The following is a 25,011-nucleotide window of genomic DNA, read 5'->3' as shown; positions in this document are numbered from 1 at the left end:
ATAATTTTTAAAATCTTAATCAAATGTATATATCAAGTGCATTTAAATAAATTTATATTTGGATCAGATTGCAATAAAAGTAATATAACCATATAATTAAAATCAGTGTATAATACTATATAAACTAGAACATTTCTTGGTAAGTGTCATAAATGGTTATAGGACTGTGATTACAGTATTTCATCAACTAAAATGGTCGGAAGAAAGAGGAAATATCTCAATTTCAAATACAATCACTTTAGTCTTTAGCTGCATCTGATCATATCTGGAGAAATGATGGGTCAGTTAAATTGCTCTCCTAGTGGGCTCGTGCTTAAATAAAAGAGTTTGTACAAGACATATAAACAACCTAAATGTCCACTGACAGATGAATGGATAAAGAAAATGTGGTGTGTGTATATGGATATATAATGGAATATTATTCATCTATAAAAAAGAAGGAGATCCCGCTTCTGCGACAACATGGATAAACCTGGAGGACATTATGCTAAGTGAAATAAGCCAGATACAGAAAGACAGTAAATGATCTCACTTATACAAGATCTAAAAAAGTCAGAATCAGAGAAACAGAGAGTAGAACGGTGGTTGCCAGGGACTGGGGAGTGGGAGAAACGGGGAGATGTTGGTCAAAGGGGACAAACTTCCAGTTACAAGATAAGTAAGTTCCAAGGATCTAATGTGCAGCATGCTGACGATAGTTAATGATATTGTATTATATACCTGAATGTTGCTGAGAGTAGATCTTAGATGTTCTCACCACAAAAAATAAACCACGAAAACAGGTAATTACATGAGGTGACGGAGGTGTTAACCTTACTGTGGTAATTATTTTGTAATATATACACGTATCAAATCATCACTTTGTACACCTTAAACTTACACAATGTTATATGTCAATTATATCTCAACAAAGCTGGGGAAAAAATAAACGGTGCTATAATTAAGAGCAAGGAAAAACTTGAGACACTAAGACCTCTGAAAGGCTAAAAACACAAATTTAGCTACTCTGTAGACTCAAATTATATGTTGCATAATTTGGAGTGCAAATGGAGGGAAGGACAGGAGCACTGAGCCAGATATGCCTACGTTTAGGACAGGGAAGACACACAGAAGGCTACCACTTAAGCCCTCTCTTATTATGACTTAGGGAAGAATGGCTGAAAGACTCTAACACTGACATCTTCCCTCCCTCAGGTCATGATGTGAGAAATCCTAGCCCTGCGTGATTCACCAATTTTCTATGCGTATGCATATATAAGTCTGTGATGATTTACAGTAGTAGTAGTGATAGCAGTATCTACCAACACATAGGGAGTGTGTTCTAAATGCCGGGTACTCTACTAAGAGTTTTATGCAGATCTACAATCCCTTACCTGAAATTCTAAAAGCCAGAAGATTTTTACAACTCATTTGGCAGCATGTACTGACATGAGGCTAATTATAGTTTTCTAGTTTTTTAATCTCACTTAATGTAGACAAACACGCTTTGCTGCAGAAACACTAATGCCTTTGCTTATGAGGTGCTGCTGCAAATGCCAACAGGAGTGCTATATAAAATAGAGTATACGCACTAAACTATCTTTCTAAAAGCCAAAAAATCCTGGAACCAAAACCACCTCTGGATGATGGAGCTGTGCAGCAGCAATAATCTAGCATTTACTGAACCCTCCGACACTGAGCTAGCATTTTATTGGCTATTCAGGGTGCCGGCAACAGCATGGACTCTGCAGCCAGACCTCTTGGGTTTGAACCCTGGCTCTGTCATTAGCTGTATAACTCTGGGACAACAACCTTTCAAAGTTTCAGTGTTCTCATCGATTTAACAGAGTTAATAACAGTACTTACCTTATATAATTGTAGTAAAGATTAAAACGATTAATACAAGTATAAAGTGCTTACAACAGGGTCTGGCACTTAGTAAGAGTTCAGCAGGCGGTAGCTGTTACTGTGTCAGGCCTTGTGCGAAGCACGAGTCCAGTCTCTAAACTGGCGCTTGCTCTCCCACTAACACGTGGCTGACATTATACATCCCCGTTTCTTCAAGTTCTTTAACTATGAAATAAGCAACTTTGATCTCTTCAACTTCTAACTTCCTATAATGGTATAGCCATGACACATACATATACATAGAAATATCGCTAGAAATATCCTCAATTGAAAATACATACAAATAAAAACTAAGCCACAATATTTACCACAGTGTTGTTTCCAGAAGTAAAATATCGGAAATAAGCATTCTGAAAGATGAAATTGACTAAATATATCATAAAATGACAGAAGATTATTCATATTCTCAAAAACGCTGCTAAAGAATACTATTTAATAGGGAAACATTCACAATAAACTGTTTAAAAGAAATTTACTAAAGTTCGAATGCTGATTATTTTTCTATATATACACATAAAATATATACCTATAAATTTCTATGCCATATGTATACTGAGAAAGACAGGTACCAAAATATTACAAAATCAGGTATTTCTAGGTATACAATTTCTATTTACCATTCTACATTTTCTGTACAGAATATGCAGAATTTGAAGCATTGAATGGGATAGTGTGGAATACCACACCTCATCTTGGTCATGAAATGACCACTAATTATTGAGGTATTGTAATGTGGCTGAAAAGGGCCAAAATGAGACCCATTCTACACATTTCTGTGGTAACCAGGAATGCCATGCTGCTGCAGGATGAAAAACATTCTCAAAGCTCTCTTATAACAGTTTCATGAGCTGACTAGAAACTTCTAGAATGAGGTGGGATGTGGTGAAATAAAGAGTGTCAGTTTAGGAAATATTCTTGAATTATCAACTTGATGACATGATGGCGACAAGAATATGAAGCTGGTGAAGTGATAAAATATAAAATTGATCTTGCTTTTCTCCTTTACCACTACAGATCATTTTTATGTTCATTTCAGTAGAAGAAAACTAGAAAAAAGAGGATTCTCCTAGAACTCTCACTTCAGGTTCTATATTTTTCAAGAACCCTGGCAAATTGACATATAAGAGGGTAGTATGTTAAAATGTTCTTCTTACTTAATTTGATCAAAATGAAAAGTACATTTAGTGTTGACTGGAAGATTATAAGTTTAACACAGAACAAAGATATATTTTAAAAACACCAAATGTAGAGATGTCTTTAAAGACCACATTAAAAGCATTATGGTATTAGAAAAACTGCAAACACTACAGAAAAAATCAGGAGGTGACAAATGTAAAGGAATGAGCTCTTAAACACAATTTAAGCATCATCACTTAACTTAGGAAGGATCACACCATATTGAATAGAATTTCAATATCCAAGAACACGTAGTTCTGCAAATCTAGTCTATATTCAATACATCCAGAATTCACCATTCCTCTTCTGGTCTACATCATTCCCACCTACCATTATATCCTGCCTAGCTTGTCCCACCCAGCCTCTCTGTGTCCTCACTCCCCACAGTCCATTCTCAACACAGCAACCAGAGTGATCCTGTTTAAACATAGCTCTGATCATGACACTACTCTACTCCAAAACTTCCAACAGTTTCCAATCTCTCTCCAAGTAACAGTCAAAATCCTTACTGTAACTTATAAGGGTAACGTATTCTGGTCCTCCAACCTCCCAGGTCTCCTGCTAGTCCCCTCCTCGCTCACTCTGCTCCAGACATACTGGTCACCTGGTTCAACCCAACTCAGGACCTCTGCACTTGCTGTTCCCCAGGTCTTGAATAGTCTCCCCTATGTGGCCACATGGTTTGCTCTCTCCCTCCCTCACTGAAATGGCATTCTGCCCTTTCACACTTCATATCCCTTTTCTTTGCTTCCTTTTCCCCTTAGCTCTTATTATTTAACAAACTATATACTCGATTTATGTACTTTGTTTATTGTTTGCCTCACTTACTAAAATATGAGGGCAGAGACTATTTTTTCTCATTTGTTCACTATATGCCCAGTGCTTGGGAATCAATAGGTACTCAGTGGATATTTGTGGAATAAATGATGAATGATTTGTAATCTATATGAGTGTATATACATAGAAAGATCTAAAGCATCAACACTCTCAACTTTAAGTACACTTCTAAACTGATACTGAAACTCAAACAAAAATAAGGCATTATGATCAATGAAATACAATCATGTATATTAAGATTTATTAAGCGTATATCAGATTATTCCAGCTCATGTCGCTCTCTTAACAATATATACAGCCTAAAGTCTTGACTTCACAGTTTAGCCTTCATTATCTTTTGTCTGCTGTTTATTGCTTTTGTCTCCTTTTTATCTCCTCTGTATAATGTCTACCATCATTTATTATTAACAATAATAAGATAAAAACAACTTTATTTATAGAAAGCTTACTATGTGCCTGGCACTGGGCTAAGCACATTACACATATCACCTTATTTAATTCTTATGCCACTTAAAGTGGGTTCTACAGTGCTCACTATCTGACTACAGAGCTGGCGTTCTTGACTACTAAGTACTGAATAGTCCTAAAGAGATCTTCCCATTCATCATGCCTCTAAGCTTGATACCTATGGACATGTTAATGATGATCATTGTTAATATGTATGGAAATCACTGTAATTGCTTTTTATAAACTGTTCTGTTAGTGATCAGTTTACGTTCAAAATAATGAAAAAATACTAAATCTCTTTAACAAGCAAACTAAAACACTACAAAGAGTTTACTAAACGGCTAGAGGTAGCCTCTCTATGCAGACACAATTTATATATACAGTAGTGACAGTCAAAATATTTAAAAATTGGTACAGCATGGGCATCGGCCAATCAGAACAGACACTGGCTATAAAGATACAGGATGCCCACACCAGTGTGCCCCTACAGACTGAGGACTAGCCCTGCAAAGGAGCATCATGCAGTACAACTTCACACTTCTATCTCCCTTGAATCCCAGGACAGCCAGGGGACAAGAGTTTTTAAGGAAGAATGAATGGCTAAAAATAATTCTCCTTTCAGACCCTAGGGCTAGGTTATGCAGACACATAAGGGCCTAGTTATAGTAATTAGAGGAAGCAAGCTAATTAAAAGCTTTTGACACCTGAAGCAGGGGTAGCAGGCCAAAGCAGCAAGCTTTCACAACAAGCTCTGAAGCCCAGAAGCCTTGAAGCTGCCGGAGCAAGGCTGGAGCAGGCAGAAGCGGTGAGCCACCAGGAAACTGTGGACAGGCAACACCCAGGGCGTAAGTTAAAGGTTTTCCTGAAAGCAAAAAGGAAAACCCAGCGTTAAGTTAAGCAGTAACTGACAACAATTGAGTCGTAGAGAGAAGGTTCTTAACTCGTAGAGCTGTTGATTTTCAATTATATCTTGCTCCTTTATTGTTTCCCATGATTTATGCAATTCTTATAGGAGTTCCATAAATTGTGCTTTTATTTTCATAGTGTTATTTTTTTAAGTAAAAGCATATTTGATAGAAATGCTGCTATCATCAGTGCCAGAGGTGAGCCTATCTACTGGGTCTATATACCTATTTACAAATTCCTCATAGAAGACAAAATGCCTTGGAGGAAACAGTGATCTCTTTAGGGTTGTCTTTGCATTTCAAAATCTGTTAGTTGATAAACACTACAGGGTATGTGAAGCCACCAGAGATATTTTAACCAAGAATGAATAATTAAGCAGCAAGAGCTCATAATCCAGCCAATATTACTTTTCTATACAAAATTCACTCTGTCTTAAAATAATAAATTATCTGCAATGTTTGCTGCTTTTATTTTACATACTTTAATCAATACACATAAAGAGCAAGAATAGACCACAAAAGAAACACAGGCAAAAAAAGACACCTTCTCACACTAATCCACAAATATTATCAGTCAAGCATTAAGCACCCTGAGTTGACTCTTGAGGTCTAAATCGCAGGGACCTGTGACCAGGCAGGACTTATTCCCGGTCAACTGACATCTGGACCGCTGTCTGCTGCAGCCCACTCCCCAGCCCTGCACCCCATTCTCCAATTCTTCCAAGCATTAAGACTGTAGAGCAAATATCGCGGTCCTTAACTGTCTGCCCACTCAATCCTAAGGAGGAACTTACAAGTCATTCTCCAGTGCCCTATCCTTTTATTCAGTCCCTTTTACAGAAAAAAAAAATTACTCTTTAAGTATTTTTATAATTACTTCCCTTTTTTCCATAGCTCACTCTCAGCTGAGTTCTAAAATCCAACTGCAGTCCCACCATTAATTCTTTGTCCTTTACCAATCTTCTAAATACCCCATGCCACCCTGCCACCACCATCTATGCCACCTCTGTCCTATCCACCCACAATTGATGACCTGTTAGCCAGTTCACAAAAATAGATCCCTCACATTCCCTCATACCATCTTTTAATGTTTCTAAATTTCTACTTATCTTTACTTCTTTTCCTTCAGAATCCAAGGAAGAAGTGCCCTCACCACTTTCAAGGCTAACAGTATCATTTGAGATCTTGATCCTCGAGCCTACCCTTCCTTCCCTTCTTGCCCTTGTTCCATTAAAGGTTTGTTTCTGGACTTCAAGCCCCCTTTCTTCTGGCTCATGAATATCAGTTGATAAACTTTTCCAAGACCATCTCCCATCCAAAACGAAAAACTTTACTGCCATCCTACCTTACCCTCAAGGAACTGATAATACGTCCCTTTTCCAAAAGGCATCATTTCTCCAGACAGCACATTTTTAAGAGGAAAATATGCTTGTTTTTTCCACTTGCTCATCATTTATTTGCTTCTCCATCTCTTTCAATCACCTATTTCAATCTACTGGACTCCCTCATTCTACTGGACTGAAATTATTCTCTCAAAGATCAATAATGACCTTCCAATTTCCAAATAAAATATATTGTTCTCAATTATCATCGCTTGGACCTGTCTTTATTACTGGACATTGCTGACAATCAATATACTTCCCTACCTTTTTTTTTTCTGTAACCTGTTAAATGTTGTTCCCCAAGGATCCCTACTCCACCTTTTTTATACCTCCTCTTCTTCCTGATTTGTATTATCTATTCCAAATGCCCCAATTAACACCTAACTGCTGATGACTTCTAAATAATTATTTCCTAATATCTAGACCCATACTATTAGTTGCCTAATAGTCATCTCTCTACAATGTTCAGCAAATATCTCAAATGTAACAAGTCAAAAATCTGTATACCCAGCACATTTACTCAAGTTGCATACCTCAAGCATCCATGACTTATACCTTTGTCATTTCTTTCCAATCTGTCTCTCCCACCACCACTAACCTAGTCCAAGTCCTCATTATTTCATCTGAAAAATGATAACAAACTCCTTTTTAACCACCTTACTATATGCTAGACATTACATTAACTGCTGAGAATACAAAGATGAATAAAAGACTCCTTGCCCTCAAAAATCTCACAGTCCAGTGTGGGAAAGAGACCTAAACAGATAATTACAGTACAACATGGAAAGGAAAGGTAAAAAACAAGGTCCCATAAAAAGCACAGAAGAGAGATTCCTGACTCAGAAGTTGGGAGTGGGGGAGGGAGGAGTATAATATTTGAATACATGTGTTAAAGCTTCTTGGAAGAGGTGACTGACACCTGAGTCTGACACAAAAAACTGCAGAAAAAGGGGACTACAGGGGTTTGATTGGACAGAGGAGATGTTTTGGGAAGTGGGGACGGCACGAGCAAAGCAGAGAAGAAAGAAATATCTGCGTTGGAGAGAGGGGTTAAGATGTTCAGGGACAATAAGCAGTGTTCTTTCCTAGGAAAGGATTTGCTCCCAGCAGAAGGAGCAAGAAAGCAGGCTGAAGGATCCAAATAATGGAAGCACTTGCAGGCCATGTTAACTCAACCGGCACCTTAAAAGGCAGATAACAGGCAACCATTCTTCATAGTCGGTTTTAGCTAGATCACTTTAATAGCTCTGCAGGGAATGGTTCTGAGGCAGGGAAAGAAATAAGAAGGTTACAGCAATGTTGAGGTGAAAGATACTGAGGAGAAATTCAAGAAATACCGAGGATATAAAAGTAGGTGACTGATCAGATGTGGGGGCCAGAGAGCAAGAAATCCAGGATCTCCCTGCGTCTGGCCTCTTCTCTATCCAATCCTTCCTCCACACTATCATTAATATTACCTTTTCAAGAGAACTGTGATTACATCACCACTCTGCTTACTAACATTTGAGAGGACTCCCACTCCTCTAGAATAAAGTTCCTTACTAGCATAGCAGACCAAGTCCTTCACTGCTTTGCTCAAGTGACATTTCAATCCTCATCTTTCACCCCCAAGAACAAAAACCCTATATTCCAGTCAGTCACAAGATCACTAACTGCTCACTGAATAAAAAGAAATGCACTTAAAAGAAAAAACTCTTTATTCTAACGGAATATAATTATTAATGGAAAGTTTCAAAATTAAAGTATAAAAAAATAGAAATCCACAGATAACATTATTTCATAGAGAAAAGAAAACCAATCTGAAATCATATAACTTTGTCCATATCCTTTCAACCAGCAAGATCAGGTTCTGGAAATTTATTCTAAAATAAACAATTTAGGGGCCGGCCCTGTCGCCAAGTGGTTAAGTTCCTGCGCTCCACTTCGGCAGCCCAGGGTTTTGCCGGTTCGGATCCTGGGCGCAGACATGGCACCGCTCATCAGGCCACGTTGAGGTGGCGTCCCACATGCCACAACTAGAGGGACCTACAACTAGAATATACAACTATATACCGGGGGGGTTTGGGGAGAAAAAAAGCAGGAAAAAAAAAAAAGGAGATTGGTTGGGGCTGGCCCTGTGGCCGAGAGGTTGGGTTCGCGCGCTCCGCTGCAGGCAGCCCAGTGTTTCATTGGTTCAAATCCTGGGCGCAGACATGGCACTGCTCATCAAACCACGCTGAGGCAGCGACCCACATACCACAAGTAGAAGACCCACAATGAAGAATATACAACTATGTACCGGGAGGTCTTTGGGGAGAAAAAGGAAAAAATAAAATCTTAAAAAAAAAAAAAGGAGATTGAGTTGTTAGCTCAGGTGCCAATCTTTAAGAAAAAATAAATAAAAATAAAATTAAATAAAAATAAATGATTTAGAAAATAATGTGAAATGCAGTGAAAGCAGTATGTATAAAAGGGTTTTAGAGAGCATTATTTATAACATAGAAAAAACAGAACAACATAAATATTTCATTCATTCATCCTACAAATATGCCTTGAGCACCTATTATGTACTAGATACTACTGTAGGTGCTGGGGAATTGCAGTGAAGTGAGAGGAAAAAGATCCTATATTCATGGAGCGAACATTCTAGCTAAGGTTATAGTTAAGTAAACTATACAACATCCACATAACGGACTTTTATGGAGCCTTTAGAAATCAGTTTTACAAAGAATTATTTCAACACGTGTGAAAAAGACAAAATATTTGGTAAGAAAAGCTAGTTAGATATTAATGTTTAAAACTATCCCAATTTTATTACCTATGAATAGAAATAAAATTGGAAAGATATGCCCCAAAATTATAGAAGAAGATCTCACTGCTCTGTACCTTCCCTCTTGCTGATTAGCCTGTGACCCTAATCAAGGGAACAGAGCATGTTTGGATTACGGTACACGATTAATAAGTATTATTTTCATTACCCAAGACAAAGAAGCATGAAATAAAAAACTTTCATTTTTCTGTTTTTAATCTCTAATAAGGAAAATTATTATATTTACAAGCACTGTACTACATACTGAGTATATTGAACAAAGAAGTTCAATCCTTGCCTTCATTTATAGTCTATTGATGAAGACAAAAATTAAACACAGAAACAAGGAATTTAATAGTTAAAAGTGTAAGTGCTGGGAAGAAGTTGTGGAGCAGATCTCCCCTTCCCCATCAGAAAGATGAAAGCAGCTTACATCTTTACTCCTATTTTAGAAACACATTCATCCACTGATTTCATTCTCCTATTCAGTTGTTTTATTGATTTCATTCTGCCATTCTTTCACTGATTTCCAAATATGAAATGACTTTAAAGAAGTAATATATAATGACGAAATACATTTTGTTAGGGAGGACCTCTGCTTTCTCTGAAAACACAATATCTGTTAATATTGGCCTTAAATATAATGCACTAGTCATTTCAAAGTACCTGGAGGAACTTTATCAAACAAAGACAAGTGCTTGGACAAATTCACTCTGTTCTACCTCCCTTTTCTGTAAAATGTATCCTGCTATCTTTTTCTTCCTAAAATTCAAGTTAGGAGTGAACAGAAATACTCTACCTCAAAAGCAAGAAAGGCTCAGGCCAGCCCCGAGGGGTGGCCAAGGGGTTAAGTTTGCACGCTCCACTTCGGTGGTCCAGGATTTGCCAGTTCGGATACTAGGTGTGGACACACCACTCATCAAGCCATGCTGTGGTGGCATCCCACACAGAAGAACTAGAATGACCTACAACTACGATATACAACTATGTACTGGGGCTTTAGGGAGGGGGGAAAAGCAAGAAAGGCATTATCCTCTCTCTTAGAGTCAAGAGGTAAGTGTTGAAAAACAAAGGTAACTCCACTTCTGTCCATACGGTGAACTCAAACAGATTAAGTTCACTCAAGTCTTGTCCTCTAGCAATTGGCCTGGAAGCCCATATCTTAACATCTCTCTTTGTGATGTGTATGTTAATACACAAACTTTGAGTCTACTTTGTGAGGAACCAAGGTTTACATTTGGGAAAAGGTAGGTGGAAATCTCCAGTTTGACTCCAAGTTCATGTCTTCATCCCTTTAAACAGGGGATCCTGATTAACTCTGAACCTGATCTGGTTCCAACATACTAGCTAAAACCCAGAGGCAAAGAGAAGAGAGTAACTGGAACCTCACTCCTTGTATGGATCTAATTATCTTATAGCCTAGAAATCAAAAGTATCAAAAACATCCAGGATCTAGAGTACAGAGACCAAAGACATTCATGAATGATATGTAGAGGCAGGAACAGAGAAGATTTGGGGTCCTCAAAAGATGGAAACACTTAAGTAGTATAAAGAACCTCAGCTGTGAAGACCAGCCAAGAAGCACTCAATTAGAGAAATAAGAGCCAGGAACACTGACTTTTGTTGACGTTTTCTTTTTAAGTTAGTATTTAGAGATTGTTTTGAAAGAGTAAACTAGGAGCCCTCATTTACTTCCCTCCCACCATCAATCTCATGAAGTGACAGAAAATGTAAGTTTTTTAAAGGAATAAAACCATAATAACATTGGAAAATAAGATGACTAATATCAGCTGATCAGATATTTTAAAGAATTCCCGGAATCTGGGTGAATAAAATGGGGTTAGATAGAGAAACAAGAATGGAGAAAGGACAGCCTGAACTACACTTCAGAAAAAAATTTAATGCACAGGTAAAAACAATTATATAGAGAGATAAAGCTCAAAATCAATGAACTCAAGGAGTAAGCAGAGGTCAAAAGTAAATTGTCAGTGTACATTCTGTCAAAACTGGATTTAGTGAAGCCATTTTTAAATGGTGTCAGAGCTGCCTTTCCAGAGAAACTGCCTTGAGGTCTTGAACCTTGGATGGGGCCAAGTCTTTGGTCTGGGACCAAACAGCAATTGTTTTATGAGCAATTGTTTGAGAAGTCATCAGGAAAATGGACATCCCAATCACAAAGATTGATGATTGTGGACTTTCTGAAGATAGAATCGTCAATCAATGTTTAGCCAAGACCAGCTTCTGCCTCCAACTCCAATGAAAATTCTTTGTAATTCTTTGTAATCTTAAAATTCTTTGTAAGACCTTGACTTTTACACCCTAGTGAGACACTATTTGGGTTTCTACCTGAATCTGTGCTCCCCAAACTGCAATTCTGTGATTCCCAAATAAACACTTTACCTCTTAAACAGGTTTCTGATTTTTATAGGCTGATATAAGGTGTCAGAAGTAGGATCTAAAATGATTTCACTGTCATGGACCAGCATCCCCTGGAACCAAATACGATACCTACAGAAGCCCCTTGTGCTCACTGTTTCCACGGAAAACCACCTCCTCTGACTGTGAGTCCTCTCAGGCTCTGACCTCCCTGATTTTCATTGAGGTGATTGCCTTTCTTTGAGATGCAGGGGAGAACAGCCCAATTTGGGGTTGATCAACCAGGAGACAAGTGTCTCAAAACCAGCTCACGGCTACTGCCATCTAAAAGGGTTCCCTGTTTGGGCCAGCCTACGGTAGCTCATAGCTATTGCTGTCTGGAAGGGTTTCCCTATTTGAGCCAGCTCAACGCAGCTGATGGCTGTTGCCATTTGGAAGGGTTTATTCCCTCTGATGAGTACTCACATTCCGTCTTTGGGTCATTTGTCCAAACAGCTGAGCCACTGGGTCAGAAACACAGGTAACAACCTGGAGCTTGCAACTGCTTTCTGTTTGTCTCTTTGTTTGGTGTGCTTTAACACTGGAATCTCATCTTCTAAAAGTTTCCAAGAAGTTCCCTCGGGAACTTCAGCTGGGTTTATGTTTAAGAACTACAGTCCTTCCTCTTGTAAATTTTTGTCCCAGTAGACCAATAATACAAAAGATGATTTAAAATTACAGTCGCCACTTTGGGGCTCCTTTGAACTCCCAAAACTTGTCTTTTTGCACACTAGATTTGAGAACCATCTGAGAACACACACATTGAATACAATCTTTAATTTCTAAAGAATCAAGTGCACAACCTTCGAGCACACCTGCTTAAAAACTATGATTCAGAAAGCTGTAAATATTCACAAAAACGGAAAATCTTACTAAGCTTGTTTTGTGTTCTGAGAGCTTAGCTTGGTAACCATCAGGTTAGGGGCCCAAAATATGCCTGGACAGAAATATGGGTTGCACCCCATTTGCAGCTACTGTCCTACCAAACTGCTGTCAGCCCTCAGGGAAATAACAATGGCCATTAGAAGGAACATTCCAATTAGATCATTGGATCTAATTCAAAGATCATTTAAGAAGTGCACTTAAAAGCAAAGGCTTCAAAATTCCAAAATAGCCTTATTGAAAGTTGTGTTGCAAAAAGCTAATGAAAAATTAAAGATATGAGATACCTAAGAAAAAAGACTATACAACCATAAACAAAAGTCCATTAAGTTAATGGCTTTAGAGACACCCTGATATCCAGCCTCAAAGGAGGGCCCCGTATGGACACCTCCCAGAGATAACAAGACTAAGAGATTTCCTGGTAAATTGCTAAGTTACTCCCTTAAACAACCAAGTGGAAACTAAAACTAAAAATTAATGGAGTTATTTGATACTCCCAGAAATATTTATTGTTTGTCCCAGCTGAAACTTGACAAGAGATTTCAAAGGATTTAATAACTTATGATCAGAAATTCAGCCAAACAGGAAAATTGGAATTTGGCCAAATTTCCTATTCTGAGCCTAATAGGAAAACTAAAGTAAAACTTTGTACCTAGAGGGAAAGAAACAAATTGAGGATAATGTAGTTAGACGGGTGAATACCTACAATGTCATTTAAGTTACATCTTACAAATCTTTGCAAAACTGAAAATGCAGCTCTAGAGGCAATTCAGTTTCCACTCATTCCTTTTCACCAACTCCAAAACCTCTAAAGGCTTCTAACCACTCCAGGAACTCTTATCTAGACCATCTCCAATTCCTAAGACTGAAAATAAAAAGACAAGACAGAGGGGAGCTTTTGGAGATGCAGATTGCTGTGGAAGCACCCTTGCCCAAAAAATCTAATTTAAGGAAAATTTGAAAACCAAGGCTATAAGATCTCTGTTTGTATCTGTGTGTTTACATGCATGTTCATATACATATGTTGTAAATATATGATATTTTTCTACCTCTGGATGGTATTATCACGACTAGTTTATAAGAGAGCTCTATTTAATTGGCTTTAAAAGAAATAAGTGCTATATAAATTGAGTATACTCTCAAAAATTTAACAAAAACTAACCCAAATGAATTTCAAGATCATATAATCTAGGAAAATATTAGGTACTAAAGCTAATTTAAATTTCTTGGATTAATTAAAATAGGCATGGCTTTAGAGTTATCAGCATTTATAAAAACCTTTGTTCTACCTAGGTTTACTGAAAGTCAAACAAGTTCATGTTGTCCCTGTTGCAAGATTTGGCAGCAAAAAATTGCTAACTGTCTAATGTCTCCTGAAGTTTTTGTAGGTAACCCATACATAATTACTGGTAACAAGTGAACTAAATAGATGTAAGTAAGATAAAAGGTTTTTTGGTGAACTTTTTAACAATAATTATGTGTTATGATATATGTATTTAAAATAACTTCAAGACCTTAGAGTTTTGTGAAATTATCTTAAATGATAGAAATTTATTGAGTATCTAGATCATTTCCAAATAAGATAAAATATTAGACACTAATTGCTAAGCATAGGTTTATCCACTTTTGGCTTCTTAGAAAAACTAAAAGATGTCAAGGTATATTAGTAAACATGTCTTGTGCCACAATGAAAAATTTATGCTATGAGAAAATGTATGTTTTCCAGAAGGCCCCCAGAACATTCCAAAGTTTCGTTAAACTAATTAGACTTATTTGGTATGTTTGCCCTTAAAAGAACTTGACAGTAAGGCTTTGCTCTGGCACTCTTGTTGCTCAAATGTGGCCTAAGACTCCTAAGGAAACGACTTTCCCTCCTACGTGGGTCACGACACATCAGAAACGAGCCTTCCTGGCAGCAAGGGATCAACCATGACATGACATAACAGAAATAAACCTTCCTGGAGACGAGGGATCAATGATACTTTTCCAATGGTTGGAAGCAATGCTTTCCAAAGGTTGATCAGTGACACTTTCAAAGAAAGATCTCAATAAAAGGAGGAAATGTCAAAATTTACTTCAGTGGAGCCATTTTAAAATGGAGTCAAAGCTGCCTTTCCAGAGAACCTGACTTGCTGTCTTGAATGTTGGACGGGGTCAAACCTTTGGACTGGGCCAAAGCAGCAACTGTTTTACAAGCAATTGTTTAAGAAGTCAGCAGGAAAACGGACATCCTGATCACAAAAACTGATGATTTGGGGCTCTATGAAGATAGAATCAATAGTCATCAACGTTTGGCCAAGACGAGCTTCTGCCTCCAAGTCCAATAAAAACTCTGTAATACAACCTCCCTTCTTTGCCTTTAGAAGCCCCTGACTCTTACTCCTGACAGGACACTATTTAGGTTTCTACCTGAATCTGTGCTCCACAAATGGCAATTCTTTGATCTCAAATAATTGCTTTACCTCTTGAACCGATTTTTAAAGGCTGACAACTCCAAATTTTATCATTTTTGCTAGAAGATATAATTGTATACTTTTAAGTATACAATAAAATAATAAATGAAAAGGAAACAATCAGAAACAAGGTAATTCAGTAAGGTAGCTGGTAATAAAAGTAGTATCAACTAGTATATATAAATAAATATCTTTCATATTTTCCAAGAAAAGGAAATATAACGGTAGAAAATATCCCAACAACAGCAACAGAAGAAAAAATACCTAGTAATTAACATAACAAGAAACAAGCAAAAAGTTTATGAAAACTGCCCATCTTTCTTCTCTGAAATTACATATCATATTGTAATCCCAAAGAAAACTGGGCATCAAATCTCCTTTAATTAATATGTAAATTTAATTTTAACCCACTGAAAATAGCACTTTTTTATGTACACAGGTTGAGTCTAATGTTCATGTAGAAAAATAAACACTGCTATTTCTAGAGGTATGGAATATTAGATACCCTGAATGAGCTTCCCAAACATCATAGATGTGAGAAACTATTAAAACAAACTTTTAAACACACTTTAGAGCTGAGATGAAAGAAACTGGTATAGCATCAAAACTAAGTGCACCTATGAGACTTTATACCACTATGATAAAGAGAAGTCACCCAACAAAATAAACAAATACCTATTCAAAAACCAAGTGCATCTAAGAATACTAAAGGATGAGCAAGCTTAGCTGGCTTTCACCCTGAAGGTTTCTGCCAAACTCTGGAGATGGAATTTTTACTTTGATAGCTGTAAAGCAGGCAGGGACAGGAAATAAAGACTGGCAGCACCCAAAGGTAGATAACGTAACAGGGAGCCATAGATATAAAAAATAGCTCCTGAAACCAATTAAGTGGATTTACAATGGTCACAGGATATAAAGTCCATATACAAAAAAATCAGTTGCGTTTCTATACACTAGTAAGTGGTAAATGTTTCATGTGTACTAGACAAGAAATAAGCGGTCATCAGTTGTTGAGTATAGTCAATTAAGTTGAGTTTAAGAGCTGTTCACATCTTTTATTCCTTACTGATTTTTGTCTACTTGTTCTCTCAGCTATTAAAATGTGTTAAAATCTCCTACTATGAAATTGATATGTCTATCCTTTTAGTTCTGCCCATTTTTGCTCTATATACATAAAAGCTATTAATTAGGCAATACAAAGTTATAATGGATGTGGTATAATAAAAATAAATATTTGGCCTCTGTCCCTAGTTCCTGGGACACAGATGCTAAAACCTTGGAATCTGTGGAGTGACAAGATTGTCTTTTGTACGTTAATGAGATGACAGGTGGTTGGGGGCCCTAGATAGTCTCAGCATGGGGGCTGGCTGCCAGAAAGACTAAGCCATGATTAGAAGCTTGTAACTTTCAGCCCCATCCCAAACCCCCACGGAAGGGGAGAGAGGCCACAGATTGAGTTGTTAATGGCAAATGATTTCATCAATCATGGCTACGCAATGAAATCGCCACAGAAACCCCTAAATGAAGGGGTTCTGGGAGCTTCCAGGTTGCTGAACACATCAAGGCGCTGGGAGAGCAGTGTACTCAGAGCGGCAAGCTCCACACCCCTCCTCCCATACATTGCCCTATGCATCTTGTCCATTTGGCAGTTCCAGAGTTATATCTTTTATAATAAACCAGTAATACTAAGTAAAATTCCTGAGTTCTGAGAGTTCTTCTAACAAATTATTGAACTTGAGGAGGGAGTTGTGGGAACCCTAATTTATAGTTGGTTGGTCAGAAGTACTGGTGGCCTGAAACTTGTGAATGGCATCTAAAGTAGGGGGAGTCTTATGGGACTGAGACCTTTAACTTTTGGGATCTCATGCTAACTCCAGGTAGATAGTGTTCAAATTGAATTGATTTGTTAGACACTCAGTTGGTGTTCAGAGAGTTGGAGAAGGGTTGGTAAGAGAAAAAGGAAAACCACACATTTGGTGTCAGAAGTGTTGTGAGTAAAAACAGCTCAATGGGTATATGTATTTCCCTGACATATAAATCTGTTAGCATGTGACATTTCTTTCTTTATATGTGGTTAGATGGAGAAATATTTCTTCACCTAAGTCTACTTTGTGTGATTTTAGAATAGTCACATTGCTTTAATTTAGCGTTTGCATAGTATATGCATTTTCAACATTTGTAATTTTTCTACATTCTTATATTGAAGATGTATACTCAACATAGCAGATATTCCTGAATTTTCTTTCTTTAAGTGAACAATCTTTTTATTTTGCCTGGATTATTTACTCCGTTTATATTTTGTATAACTGCTTAAACACTTGGATGTATTATTTTGTTTATCCTATCTGCTCACTATTCTTTTTTATTTTCCATCATTTGATTTCCCACCCCATAGTTTATTAGTTATACACTATAACACTCTTAAGTAGCTATCCTAAAGATTACAACTTATAATATTGATTTATTAAATTAGTATTCTTACCACCTCCTAGACAATAACTGGACCTCAGAACACATTAAATCCATACTCCCACCTCCCACTCAATGTTGTAGTCATGAAATCCAAGCCTACATATGTATACCCTACAAGGCATTATTGTTACTGTTTTACAGAGTCATCAAAAGACATGTACCCTTTCAGTGAGATTAAAAGACCTCTTTACTCTTTCTAAAGCTTTCTTTTGTACATTTCTGTGCTTCATCTAGGATCATTTTCCTTCTGCCTTAGATTGCCTTCAGTATTTCCTTTAGACTAAGTCTACTGATGACAGATTCTGTTTTCCATTGTCTAAAAACATCTTTATTTTGCCTTCATTTAAAAGTTTTATCGAAACATAATTCATATACTATAAAATTCATCCTTTTAAACTATATAGTTCACTGGTTTTCAGTATCTTTACAAAGTTGTACAATCACCACCACTATCTAATGCCAGAATATTTTCATCACCCTAAAAAGAAATCCTATACCCAGAAGCAGAAAGGTCCCACTCCCCTCTCCCACCAGCCCCTGACAACCACTAATTCACCTTCTGCTCTATGGATTTGTCTATCCTAGATATTTCATAAAAATGGAATTATACATGTGACCTTTTGTGTCTGATTAATTTCACTTAGCATGATTTCAAGGTTCACCCATGTTGTAGCATATATCAGTACTTCATTCTTTGTGTGGTTGAATAATGTCCCATTGTATGGATATATCACATTTGTCTATCATTCATCAGTTGATGGGTATTTGGATAGTTTCCACTTTTTGGCTATTATGACTAAGGCTACAATGAACACTGATGCACAAGGTTTTGTGTGTACGTATGTTTTCAATTCTCTTGAGCGTGTATCTAGGAACAGAATTGCTGGATTAAATGGTTGTTTTCTAAAGCGGTTGCACCATTTTACAATCCCATGAGCAGTGCACAAGAGTTCCAATCTCTCCACATCCTTGTCAACAACTGTTATTGCCTTTTTTATTACAGCCACCTTAGCAGGTAGGAAATGGTATCTTATTAGGGCTTTGACTTACACTTCCCTAATGACTAATGATGTTGAGCATCTTTTCATGTGTCTATTGGTCATCTATATATCTTCTTTGAAGAAATGTGTATTGAAATCATTTGTCAAATTCTTAGGTTGTTTGTGTTTTTATTGTTACACTGTAAGTGTTCTTTATGTATTTCTGGATACTATACCCTTATCAGATATATGATTTGCAAATATTTTCTCCCATTCTGTGGATCGTCTTTTCACTTTCCTGACAGTATTTTTTTGGAAGCACTAAAGTTTTTAATCTTGATGAAATCTAATTGATGTATTTTCTTTGGTACTTGTGGTTTTGGTGTATATTTAAGAAATTACTGCTCCACCCAAGCTCACAAAAATTTACACCTATGTTTCCTTCTAAGAGTTTCATAGTTTTAGTTCTTCAATTTAAGTCTATGACCTATTTTGAGTTAATTTTTATATATAGTGTGAGGGAGGGTCCAATTTTCTTTTGCAAAACGTGCAAGTTGATATCCAGTTGTTCTTGCACCATTTGTTGTAAAGAATATTTTTTCAATTCCCTTGAATGGTTTTGGTATCCTTGTCAAAAACTCAAGTGACCACACATATACAGTTTTATTTCTGGACTTCTAATTATATTTCATCAATCCACATGTGATCCTCACACCAGGACCACACAACCTTTATTACTATTGCTTTGCAGTAAGTTTTGAAATCAGAAGTGTGAGTTCTCCAACTTTGTTCTTCTTTTATAAAATTGTTTTGATTATTCTGAGTCCCATGAATTTCTACATAATTTTTGGAACCAGCCTGTCAATTTCTACCAAAAATGTAGCTTGGATTTTGATAAGGACTGCACTTAATCTGCAGATCAATTTGGGGAGTACTGCCATCTTAACAATATTAAATCTTCCAATCTATGAATATAAGATCTTTCCATTTGTCTAGGTCTTCTTTAATTTCTTTCAATAATATTTTGCAGTTTTTGCTTTCATTTGTAAAAAATCATTTTGCTAGGTATAGAATCATAGGTTGACAAGTTTTCGCCTTTCAGCAGTTTTAAGATGCCATTTCCATTATCTTCAACTTCCATCATTTCCACTGAAATGTGAATTGTCTTCTCATTGCTTTTTGGAAGTTACACGTCCTTTTTCCTCGGGTTGTTAGTAAAATTTTCTCTTTATCTTGGTTTTCAGAAGTTTTACTATTATGTGCCTGGAGGTATTATGTGCCTAGATGTATTTATCCTGTCATGGAGTCATAAAAATTCTTGAATCTATGTACAGATTTATGACTTTAGTTAGCTTTCAAAAGTTCTCATCCATTATTTTCTCAAATATTGTTTGTCCTATTTTCTCTTTCATCTCCTTCTAGAACTATAAATATACCCATGTTAATTTTTTCACTAATATGAATCTTAATTTATTTTTTAATTTTCCATCCATTTTTTTCTCTCCATGCTTCAGCCTAGATATTTTCTACTGACCTATTTTCCTGTGAAACCTATCAAGTTTTAATTTAAATCACTGTATGTTTCCTTTCTACACTAGGGTCAGATCATCTTATCCAATCTGGGGTTGATCTGATTAGAACTGAGTTTGGTCTTGTGAGGGCTGACCGATTTTCATTTGTCCTTACACCTAAAGGGTGTAGCCCTTCAGGGGGCCCAATTAAATACCTGGGAAATTTAACAGAGCCCTTCTCTTTACTGAGACCTGAATTCCAATTTTTGGTTTCCCTACCTGTGAGATTTCTGAAATTTCTCTTTAGCTCCTCTGCTTCCAGACAACCACCTCCAAGAGAAAGGCAGAGCTGAATGTTGGGGGTCACCTCTCAACAGACCTATTCTAAGACTTTTAGCCCCTGGAGTCCTTACTGATTTTATAGCTTTATACCTTCAAACGGATGAATTGATATTTTAATCAAGGTTTTTTAGTTGTTTTTAGCAGAAGATTTGGTGTGATACAGCAAGTGTGTCATAAGCAGAATCAGACGTTCCATGCAAATTATTCAGTGTGTCATATTTCTCAAAATATTCACTGGATTTTTATTGGCATTTCATACAATTTATAGACTAATTTAGGGAGAACTGACATCTTTACAAGTATGTTGTACCATATTTGAACATTATGTATCTATTTTTCAGGGCTTTTATCATATACTATAATAGAGTTTTAAAATTTTCTCCATGTGGAACTTGTACATTATTCTTCAGGTTAAATCTTAGATACTTGATTGTTTTTATTATTATGAATGGTATCTTATACCATCATGTCTTCTGACTATTTTGAGTAGACAGGAATTCTACTGATTTTTGTAAATCTTTTATTTGAGAGATACTAAATTATTTCATTAATACATATATTTTGTCTATTGTTTCTGTGGATTTTTATACGGAGGTGATCTGTTAATACCTATGCATTTATCTCTTCCCTTCCAATCCTGTTAACTGATTTCAATTTATTTTCTTAATGCACTGCCAGGAACTCCAGGAACATGAAAAATCGAAACAGTGTTAACCACCTTTGTCTTGCTGCTGATCTTAAACGGAATGCATCTAAAGTTTTTCAATGAAAGGTTTGCTTTAGGTTTTTGGCACATACCCTTCATCAAATTAAAGACATTCTTTTTATTATAATTTTTTTAGTTTCTATAATAGGTACATATTAAACATGTTTTTTCTGACATTAAAATAATCATGTGTCATGGCCCAACAATTTTTAAAGAACCAATTTTGGGTTTTGATAATATCTACTCTCTACTTAACAGATTTCTGGCCTTATTTTTATGATTTCCTTCCTTCTTGTTTATTCTGTGGTTCTTTTTCCAACTTCCTGAATTAATATTTGGCCCATTAGTTACTGTTTTGCTATGGCTGCTGTAAGAAGGTATCGCAGACTGGGTGGCTTAAACAAAAGAAATTTAATTTCTCTCACAGTTCTGGAGACTAGAAGTCCAAGATCAAGGTGGCCGCAGGGTTGGTTCCCCCTGAGAATCATGAAGGAAGGATCTGCTCCAGGCCTCTCTCCTTGGATGGAGATGGCCATCTTCTCCCCTGTGTCTTCACATCATTTTCCCTCTGTCCATGCCTGCATCCAAATCTCTCCTTCTTGTAAGGACCAATGATATTAATTAGGGCCCACCCTAATGACTTCATTGTAACTTAGTTACCTTTATAAAGACCCTACGTCCAATAGGATCACATTCTGAGGTACTGGAGATTAATACTTCAACATATGAATTTTTTTGAGGGGTGGGAAGAGAGACACAATTCAGCCACAGATATTACCAAAGTTTCCTGATAAGTGTATTATAAGCTATAAATCTCTAAGTATCTCATAAATTTGGAAATGTAGCATTTCCATTTACATCTAATTATTTTATAACTTCCCTTATGATCTATGCTTTTAAAAGTGTACACACATATGGGTCATTTTTAGCTATCTGACTCATATTAACTTCTGATTGTATTTTATTAAGGTCAGAGATGATGGTCTGCATAATGGTGATTTTTTTCACAGAGGAGAGTTACTAACGCACTCTGTGGAACATGGTAAATTTCAAGAATGATCTGTATATGCTAGAAAACAACGTGTCTTCTCTGCTGGATGTAGAATTCTATACTTATCTATTAGATCTAGCATGATAACCATGACATTAAAATATTTTATATCTTGTCCCAGGGGCAACAGTGGTGGACATGGGTTCTAAGAACCAGGTTCTAAAACTGGACATGGCAACTGCGGGCTCAGGGTCTCCACAGCTTCAGTAAATCCAGGCTCCAGATCCCAAAGTGCGGAGGGCCCCAGCCATCCTTTGCTGCCTGACAGTGCTGCCTCCTATCCAAGCGAACTCTCTTTCACAACCCTGCAGGGGAACTGTTCAGCCGCCGTGGTGGGCACATGAGCTGAACGGGCTACTTCAGACTTCCGTGGATAGACCCACACCGCCTCAGAGAGTACAGTTTGCTAAGAAAATGGATCTGCCTAAAAAACTTTGATATCCAGGAATAATGGCCAAACTGTCTAAGCATTAAAAAGACATCATCAACAGAGTTCCTGTGTCTCTTCCTGGGCATTTGGGGCCATGAAAGCCATTTCTGACCAGGTCTGCCTTCACACCCACGAGAATGCCAACATGGAGTTGCCTTGCTGATATCCTGCTCATCTATTGTGTAGCATGGGGATGGCTGTACTGGGGCTTTCCCTCTGGAGCCTGGAATTTCCGGACCAGGAAAGGCTTGGTCTCCGGTGGTTTATGACTCCCATGTAGGCTGCAGACCCTCTTCTATCCCCCCATGTGAACACCATTTCAATGGCTCTCAGCCACCAGGTGATGGAGGTGAAGAGACACTCCCAAGTGCAGCAAGACCTGTGAGCATGGCTGTACTCCTTACTACAAAGATAACAAGCACTACCAGCTACAATTTTTACAGTGTCCCTTCCTGTGCAATGATCACAGCTGATAACGCAAGAATGGCCCGGTAGAGGGAGCCTTTCCTGTGTTGGCCAACTTCCTGCCATTCAAGCCTGAAGTCCAACATGTCACCAGTGAAATGAACGGAGGCCACACTATCTGCATCCTGGGCTAGAGAGTGGAGATGCCACCCCAACTGGCTGGCTGTCAACTCCTAGAAAACTGACTAGCGTGACAACTGCTTCTTCAAATTCACTGAGAAAAAGGCCACAGTGGAATCAAATGAGAGATCATGTTTGGAATCTCATGTACTGATCAGTACTAGAAAAAAGTTTTAGCCTACTGGAGCCCAGCCAGCCAGCCCTGCATACGTTTTGTTTTGTTTTGTTTTTCATTACGGCAGGCTGGGTTACGGTGGGGGTAGAGGGAAGAATACTTTCATTTTTTTTAGTACACAGAAGACTGAAGAGTTCAGACAGTGGCAAGGGTGCTGTAGGGACTGAAAGACTAGACTAGTCCAAACCTTGTGTATACTATTTGAATTGATCTTTTCCCGGTTAAACAGAGCTCTCTCACACAGAAAACAACTCCAAACTCTGGCTCCGTCTCAGCCTGCTGGGTGGACTGATCCTCACTGCTGACAGGCAGCGAGCCCTAATGTCCTAATAAGGACATTCACATAGACTAGTTCTACACAGGCCTGCTGCTACAACCAGCCTCCAAACCCTGCCCCACCAGAACATCTGCAGAGAGCAAAACTAAGTGAGACCCTGAAGGGTTTGACTTCAGGTTTTCCAAAAGAATGAAAAATGGAACACCTAACAAGGATTTAAAATTCTCACATATATTCAGTTCCTCTTAACAGGTGGTTATTTTCTAGATTGGAAAAAGTTAAGAAGAGAAATGATAGATAGCCCTTTAAATGAAGAAAGCCACTTTTTCCTGGGGTCCCTAAATCTGTTGAACCTTTCAGTGTTGCATACCCTCTCTGTTCTTTTCTGTAGCATGATTTTTTTTTTAACATAAACTTTATTTGCAATGAACCTGGACTGACCATGTAAATGAATAATTCTAACATGGGCTAGAATTGCTGTGCTCGTTGCAGTGTTTAAACCCCAACAGAATAGCTTAAAACAAAACTAGGGGGTCTCTACTAGATACAGCTTTGACTGACCGCTAATCCCTTGGTGAAACCAGTTTGAGAGAAACCAGTTTTTACAGTTTTTAAAAATTGCTGCTTGGGACTGGCCCCATGGCCGAGTGGTTGAGTTTGCACGCTCCACTGCGGCAGCCCAGGGTTTCGCTGGTTCGGATCCTGGGCGCGGACATGGCACCGCTCATCAGTCCATGCTGAGGCGGCATCCCACATGCCACAACTAGAGGGACCCACAACTAAAAACACACAACTATGTACCGGGGGGCTTTGGGAGAAAAAGGAAAAATAAAATCTTTAAAAAAAAAAATCACTGCTTTATGCTACCAAATATTTTAATACAGAATGGGATAACTATGCTATTAAAAAGTTCCATCTTCAAAAAATAAACACTTCAAAGTCTTGATTTTTTTATCTGCTTAACTTGCCAATTTCTCAGAAGGGAGAGTTAAACACTCTATCTTAAACTGTTGAAAGTTCTTGTATTCCCCTACGCAAATTTGATCACTTGTTACTTTATATATTTTAAAGCTAACTTGTTAGATAAACATATATTCCACGATTATAACAATTACTTTACAACATTTAAAACTGATTATAACACATGAAAATAAAACAAATGTAGAGTTAAAGACAATTATAAAGTGAACAACATACAGCTAAAACTGAGATCAAGAAATAGAAGATTGCAGCCACCCGGAAATCCCCTATGTGTCCCCACCTGACCACAACTTCCACCTTCCCACCAGAGATGACCATTACACTGACTT

The 25,011-nt window shown here is 37.4% G+C and overlaps 1 protein-coding gene across 12 annotated transcripts in view; it reads right to left on the bottom strand.

The window, feature by feature from the left end:
• CDC42BPA (CDC42 binding protein kinase alpha) overlaps window positions 1-25,011 on the bottom strand; it is a 312,972-nt gene that overhangs the window by 209,036 nt on the left and 78,925 nt on the right. The window lies entirely within an intron of this gene.

Source organism: Equus quagga, chromosome 12, assembly GCF_021613505.1.
Source record: "Equus quagga isolate Etosha38 chromosome 12, UCLA_HA_Equagga_1.0, whole genome shotgun sequence".
Classification (NCBI taxonomy): domain Eukaryota; kingdom Metazoa; phylum Chordata; class Mammalia; order Perissodactyla; family Equidae; genus Equus; species Equus quagga.
The sequence above is the reverse complement of the archived record's forward strand: the minus strand, read 5'-3'. Positions and strand labels throughout refer to the sequence as shown.